General features: G+C 43.8%; 1 long non-coding RNA gene across 1 annotated transcript; it reads right to left on the bottom strand.

Moving 5' to 3' along the window:
• Window positions 1–476: 476 nt before the first annotated feature.
• On the bottom strand, window positions 477–4,266 carry LOC134438292 (uncharacterized). The gene is made up of 5 exons (XR_010032550.1): window positions 4,151–4,266; window positions 3,423–3,532; window positions 2,555–2,637; window positions 1,875–1,973; window positions 477–654 (listed from the first exon to the last, which is right to left on the bottom strand). It is a non-coding gene; the product is annotated as an uncharacterized LOC134438292 (long non-coding RNA).
• Window positions 4,267–7,297: the final 3,031 nt, after the last annotated feature.

Here is a 7,297-nt window from a genome sequence, read left to right as displayed (position 1 = left end):
AAATGGTTGAGTAATCCAGTGCCACTTTGATGTTATGGGCATTCTAATTTGCCAGAAATCACCAGACATAACCCTCCATTCATTTTCAGTTTTTTCTTTTTTTCTGGTGAGTTAGAATGTCCGTACCACCAAAGCACCAAAACGTGGTATGGAAATCTATAGGACATAATGAAGAGGGAAGTGTGGGTGACCAGATAAAAAAATAAGTAAATAAATAAAAAAAACAGCTGGCACCAAAGCATCAAGGATATCTGGACTTCTATATCACTCATGCAATGCCACTGCCCATTGACTTCAATGGTGCGACACCTTCCATTCTGACACACACAGAGACACACTGCCATACAAAGCAAGAAAGAGTGTGGGGAGATATAATCACAAATAGTAGCTACATTTCTGTCCTGATGCATCTGCCAGATGGCAATCTAGCAAAGAACTTGTGCCGAGGGTGCAGTAACACATGGAGAACCATGATGTGATGTAGTATGTGATGGTTTATTAGCAGTTTTGTGGTTGTAGTGTCTTCTAGAGGGTTCACAAGAAGTGCAGATTTTGCAGAGGTGTTGGTGGCCCATGACTGGTCCTGGATGGTGCACCACCTTCACCGACTCTCCTCCCCTGATGCTGATGAGTTGGACATGCTGGAAAGGTCATCTAAAGTTTGGCAAAGAGAGAAGATTAGAGGAGAGTGCATGTGTGTGTGTGTGTGTGTGTGTGTGTGTGTGTGTGTGTGTGTGATGGTGTGTGTGTGTGTGTGTGTGTGTGTGTGTGTGTGTGTGTGTTATTAACCCATTTTAGCCTGATGCTGCATACACGATGCATTGTCCAAGGCGCCTGAAGTGACATGGGTGCATTCCAATATGCAGACTGTCCATTCTCATGCAAGATGATGGTCTTGGCTTTTAAATGCAACTAATTTCACATTTTTATGTGCCTCAGAGGCTGAGCAAGTTAGGTTTTTACCGCCCCCAAAGGTTGCTGGTTCATCTCCCAGCCCGCCAGGTTGGTGGGGGGAGTAATTAACCAGTGCTCTCTCCTCCATCCTCCATGACTGAGGTACCCCACGCATGGTACCTTCCCGCCACACTGCAACATACTGCTCCCTTGGGATGCCAATGTAGGCTGCACCCTTGCACAGGTGAGGCATAAAATGCAATTTTGTTGTGTGCAGTGTATACTTCTATGGGCAGTCATGGGTGAGCGGTTAGGGCGTCAGACTTGCATCCCAGAGGTTGCCGGTTCGACTCCCGACCCGCCAGGTTGGTGGGGGGAGTACTCAACCAGTGCTCTTCCCCATCCTCCTCCATGACTGAGGTACCCTGAGCATGGTACCGTCCCACCGCACTGCTCCCCATGGGGCGCCACTGAGGGCTGCCCCCTTGCACGGGTGAGGCATAAATGCAATTTCGCAGTGTGCAGTGTTCACTTGTGTGCGGTGGAGTGCTGTGTCACAATGACAATGGGAGTTGGAGTTTCCCAATGGGCTTTCACTTTTTTCACTACTTGTGTGCTGTGTCACAATGGCAAAGGTGGGCTTTCACTTATATACACCTAGAGATTTTTTCCCCTGAGTCCAATGTTTTTAAACAGTTGAAACATGAACATTTCCAGTCAATATTTACAATGGAATAGTAGACCTCTGTGTCATATTCCCAAGGAATGGTAGCATCGCATCTGCTGTGCTGTGCTGAGTCAAAGTAATTCATAAGCCTACTGGTTGTGTTTTCCCTGCCCATTCACAACTTTGATGGCCTGCAATTTATTCAGATGTGTTCTACAACTTTTTGATGAAACTTCCATTTTACATTTGATACCACAAACTAGGCTTACTTGTTGTGCTGTTTGGATTTTTGTTGAGCAGGGATCTCACTTACCAATTAGCATGTTTTCCTCTTGTTACCAGCATCAGTCTGAACCTGACTGGACACCTGTGCACTTCACCATATGTGAACTCTGAGGGCAAGTGTAGAAGCCTGGCAAATAAAGACAGGAATAAGTCGGTCTATCACAGTATCACTGTGCAACTACATTCACAATGTAATATGTTGGTTTAGTTGAATTCTGTCCATCACAATTTAATATTATGGTTTACATTTAGGCATACAACTTTCACAATGCCATATTAGTTACATTTAGCTAGCTAGTGTCCTATTTGGTAAGGACATGTACAAGTGATGTAGGCTGTACAGCAGGGGTGGGCAACTTTCATTATAAGGTGGGCCAACATTTTTAATTACCACAATCAGTGGGCCACATCACCACGCACTTGTGAGAATTTACAAAAGGATACTTCACTTTTTCTTTATTTTTACATGAATGCTTACACTATTGATTTATAGGGGGTTAAAAACTGTCCTTTTTCTTTTTTAAAAGTGAGAAGTTGGGCTGCATGTGGCGCCCGAGCCTCCAGTTGCCCATCCCTGCTGTACAGTTTCCTAACAGAAAAGCTCTCATAGTATTTCAAATAATGGTCTATATAAAAACTGGTTATAATAGGTACAGTGCAGCATAAACAGGGTTGAGGGGGTGGTTTCTTTTATTTCGTTGTACCTACCGAGTAGTTTAGCCAATGTCTGTGTGACACGTTCATGCTGCCACCTCCACAGCATCCTCTTCACAACCGCAGGGGCAAAACACCTGAAAACATAATAATGTAATCCTTTTTCAGTCCAAGATATAGACTAGAAAATGAGTGACAGCATCACAATCAGGTATGCAAGTGTAGTGGACCCCCCATTTTCGGCTTTTTGTTATTCCCTTATTCTCACTCCCTATCTTTTTGTTGTCCTGTCAGAAGTTGTCTTTTAGTTTAATTATGCTGTTGCACGTTTTCGCCAATAGATGGCATTATAGGACCAGCAATGAGTGCAGAGACCCTCTCTGGTGCAGTAGCCAGTGACTTCGGTCACATAAAGAACGAAACGTGGAAGTGACAGGCTTTGTTATGATACAGAAGTAGGCCAGTGACAATGGCCTCAAAATTTGGAGACACCCCAACCGGAGGTAGAACAAAACCCAAGAGAAGTCACATTTTGGGTGCTTTTTTTGTTTGGAGGTGCATATGAAAATGTGTAAAATGTTTAGGCTTAGCATTAAAATCACTTTGGCCAAGAATCATTTTCATGTATGGGACACCCTAGAGATGAGGAAAAACATTATTGGGTTTTGTTCTACCTCCGGTTGGGGTATCTCGAAAACGAAGGCCTTTTTGGGCCCATTGTCACTAGCCTAAAGGCAGCGGTGTCAGCTGTACAGTTATGCTGAGGAAAATGTAAATAAACAACGAACTCAGCAAAACTCTACACACTTGACCTTATTCATTAAGTGTGCAACATAAGCATTCACGCAATAATGCCACCAGGTCACATTTAAGATTTAATTAGGAGTATTTTGTTATGGATCTTATGTAGTGATAGACTTACCATTTCTTGTTATGGCATATCTGGCCTATTCCCAAGAGAAGGCTGATGTCCCTGTCTGTTGATCTGATTTTGACGTCGGCAAGATGCTTCGTGCTGTCTGGGTTTCAAACCTAGTGGTGAAATGACAAGGGATTTTATGTAAACAAAATGCTTATTTCAGTAAGTGTACATACAGTAAACAGATCTAAGAAGTTCCCAGAGCACCCTACGATAGCTGGCATGGTTGGCACAAAGACCCAAAGAGCAAAATTGTCCCAAGATTGTCTTCCAAACAATTCCACTCCAAACATTTTCCTTCTGAAATAAACAATGTCCATATCCAATCAAACCTCAGTAGGCAGCTATCTCGTCAGGTCGGCCTTACCATAGACACATCTGTGGCCCGTAAATTTACAATCTCAAACGTCATCACCATATAAGCCATGGCACAACACAAGCGTTTTTTTTTATAATAAACAAGATATCTCGGCACGTTTGCGCTAGTTATCTGAACACTGATTGTTAACGAATGCCCGAAATAGTGTAGAGCTAGCTGCCATTTATGTTATGCTAGCTAGGGTCAAGTCATCTCATCCAAACTAGCCACAGTAAGGGGGAAATTACGCTTCAAATGAACGGGAATGACTCAAAACTTTAGAAATATATTGTTAGAATGTACCGTATACAAGGTTAGTCTATGAGGTTAAATAGTTTTCTTACATATATATTTTTATATCCCAGTTACGTACCATATCTTCTGCATGAATCGAGGCCTCCTGTTTCATTGGCACGAATGAATGAAAAATCCTGTCAGGGAGCGGAGCAGTTAACCGCAGCCTTTTGTTTACAGTTGTTACCAGGGCAACGCAGCTAGGACCCCAAAGCGACAGATAAGGCAGAAGCGACAGATAAGGCGCCGACAGTTTCCATCGAAGTCCTCGCGAAACACTGATTGGTTGGCAGTAAGAGATGTTTTGATTGGCTCTCGCCATATGACCCCACCCCCACGTGAAAACCGGCTCAAAATTCGTACATCTGTGAAAAAGTTTCACAGCCGTGTGCTCGCAGCTCCGAACAGGAACAAGTTGGTAAAGCATGGCACAAGCCGTACGCACTTCTCTTGCCACAACTTCAAAACATTTCTACACATACATTTTAATATTTTACACATACGTTTTCCCCCACACACATGTGCAAAAAAAACCCACACAGTTACAAAACAAATGTACAGATGTGAAAATAACCCTGCAAGTACAAGGTGCAGCTTACACATTTGAAATGCGTTTTGTGGAGCTGTAAGATTTAAGACCTTAAAATAGCTCCATATGAATGCCTGTAGAAAGACGTGTCATGAGTCACGTCCACTTTACCTCAGCGCAGACGCACCACCCGTAAATAAACTACTGTCTTAACACACTACACAAACATATCATTTAAAAAAAAAAAAAAACGAATGTTTGTGTGGGAATGTTGTATGCAAAATGTTTCTCAGTGAGTGTAATGAGGTGCACACCTATGGGGGCTTAGACAGCTGCCAGAAACGGCATCACACAAGTGCACAAAAAAAAAAAGTGAAAAAATGTGGAGGAAGAAAAAATAGTGTTTCGCGAAAGAAAAGGTAAAAAGCTGTCACAAAAGCACCTTGGTGGTGTTACTTAATTTAATTAAGATGTTTTACTTTTAATTTAAAAAAATAGCATCTTGTTTCATGTGTGTGTGTGTGTGTGTGTGTGTGTGTGTGTGTGTGTGTGTGTGTGTGTGTGTGTGTGCGCGTGCGTGCGTGCGTGCGTGCATGCATGCGTGCGTGCGTGCGTGTATTTGTGCATGGCTGGCTTGGTGTGTGTACTTTCTGAGTTTGTTTGAGTGAGAAAGTCTAAAAAAAGAATGACAGCCCGAAAACAGGGACAGTATAACAGTGTAAGGCAGGGTAGTGGTAGTGTGTGTGTGTGTGTGTGTGTGTGTGTGTGTGTGTGTGTGTGTGTGTGTGTGTGTGTGTGTGTGTGTGTGTGTGTGTGTGCGTGTGTGTGTGTCCTGACCTCCCCTCTCTCTCTCCTGTGTGTGTGTGTGTGTGTGTGTGTGTGTGTGTGTGTGTGTGTGTGTGTGTGTGTGTGTGTGTGTGTGTGTGTGTGTGTGTGTGTGTGTGTGTGTGTGTGTGTGTGTGTGTGTGTGTGTGTGTGTGTGTTTCTGCTGTGTCAGAGCAGTGTGGCCCTGTCTATCTGCCCGTATCTCAGCACACACACACACATGGATCCATGCAGGGAAGCTGACATGAGGGGTCACTTGTCCTGGGCCTAGCGAGGGAGGGCGCCCAGAATTGGATCCTCATTACATTGTATTGATTGGGTTTTGGGCCCTTTCAGATTTTTTTTGTCCTGGGCCCAGCCAAAGCTGTCAGCGGCCCTGCACGCATGCACGCACGCACACGCACACACTTTCATTGCTCATGCTGCCTGTATGAAGCTCATTATATTGGACCTCTATGAGTTGAGAGCCAATGCTAATTCTGTCTCCTCGCAGCCTTTACGGGAGTGTGTGTGTGTGTGTGTGTGTGTGTGTGTGTGTCTGTACGCGTGTGTGTGTGTGTAATTGTAGAATTTACAGTGCCTCAAGGGCAACATTACACGCATCTTTACAAGCCACACTGACACACACATAATCAGATGGCTATTAACACTCTTCATCTGCATGCATAATGGAGGATTATGGCCTGTGTGTCTGTGTGTGTGTGTGTGTGTGTGTGTGTACGTGTGTTTTTGTGTGCGTGTGTACGTGTGTGTTTGTGTCGTTTGTGTGTGTGTACGTGTGTGATGAATCAGGCTTCCATGGCGGAGGACAGGACACCAATTTATGAGAGCAGCCAAGGACAAGGAGGAAGGAACACACCTGCCATACGCACCTGAGCTCTGCACGTGTGTATGAGCGTGTGTGCGTGTGTGTCAGTGTGTTTTTGTGTGTGTGTGTGTGTGTGTGTGTGTGTGTGTGTGTGTGTGTGTGTGTGTGTGTGTGTGTGTGTGCGTGCGTGCGTGCGTCTGTGTGTGCGTCTGTGTGTGTCTGTGTCTGTGTCTGTGTGTTGTCCGTGGTTATATTAAACATAGCCTTGCTTTAGGGTAATGTTTCATTAGTCACCATGCAGACATCCAATACATGCCTTCCTTACCTTACCTACTGTAGCGATGCAATACAAAGCAGACTTACTTCATGCACTATGACGAACATCATTTTGGTGTCATTGTTTGGTATTATGACGTAATTATGACATGACATACCTGTCAGAAAACCGTTGTAATGGCAACAACATGAATGATAAACCTAATATTTCGGTACAGGGGCGGATCTACGGGCGGGCCTGGGTGTGACAGGCCCACCCTGATTGGCTGTTGTGCCCGCCCAGTCAGAAGGTCATAATACAATATTTCGTATGCATCATAAAATCAAATATTGACTATAATAATCTATATGCCCAATTGCAGCCGCGTTACTTATTTCCACAGCTGATAAACATACATATTGTAAGACAAAAATACCAACTTTCCTACTGAAATGGATACCTGTATCCACATTTCTTACGACTTGCGTCTCATCATTCTAGAGTCAACCAATCAGGTGTCCGTTCCATGTTGGCCGTGATAAATCCTTTGCGCAGCAATCCAATCACAGCTGCCAAAAAAGTTTGATAAAACAACTGCTTCGAAGAGGAGTAGCAGAGTCCCTTTTTTCTCTAACAGATTTGATTTGATTTTTTTTTTATTTGTTTTTTGAGTAGCCATCTCCCATGAAGTTAATAGTTCCCTGTCATCTTAGCATCCATTCGAGGCATATCTACAAAGCATTCATTGGATAGGACTAATCATGGATATTAACATTCTTGAGAACGTCCTTCAAGCCACAGGAAGGTG

The sequence above is a fragment of the Engraulis encrasicolus genome, chromosome 22 (assembly GCF_034702125.1).
Source record: "Engraulis encrasicolus isolate BLACKSEA-1 chromosome 22, IST_EnEncr_1.0, whole genome shotgun sequence".
NCBI lineage: Eukaryota > Metazoa > Chordata > Actinopteri > Clupeiformes > Engraulidae > Engraulis > Engraulis encrasicolus.
The sequence above is the reverse complement of the archived record's forward strand: the minus strand, read 5'-3'. Positions and strand labels throughout refer to the sequence as shown.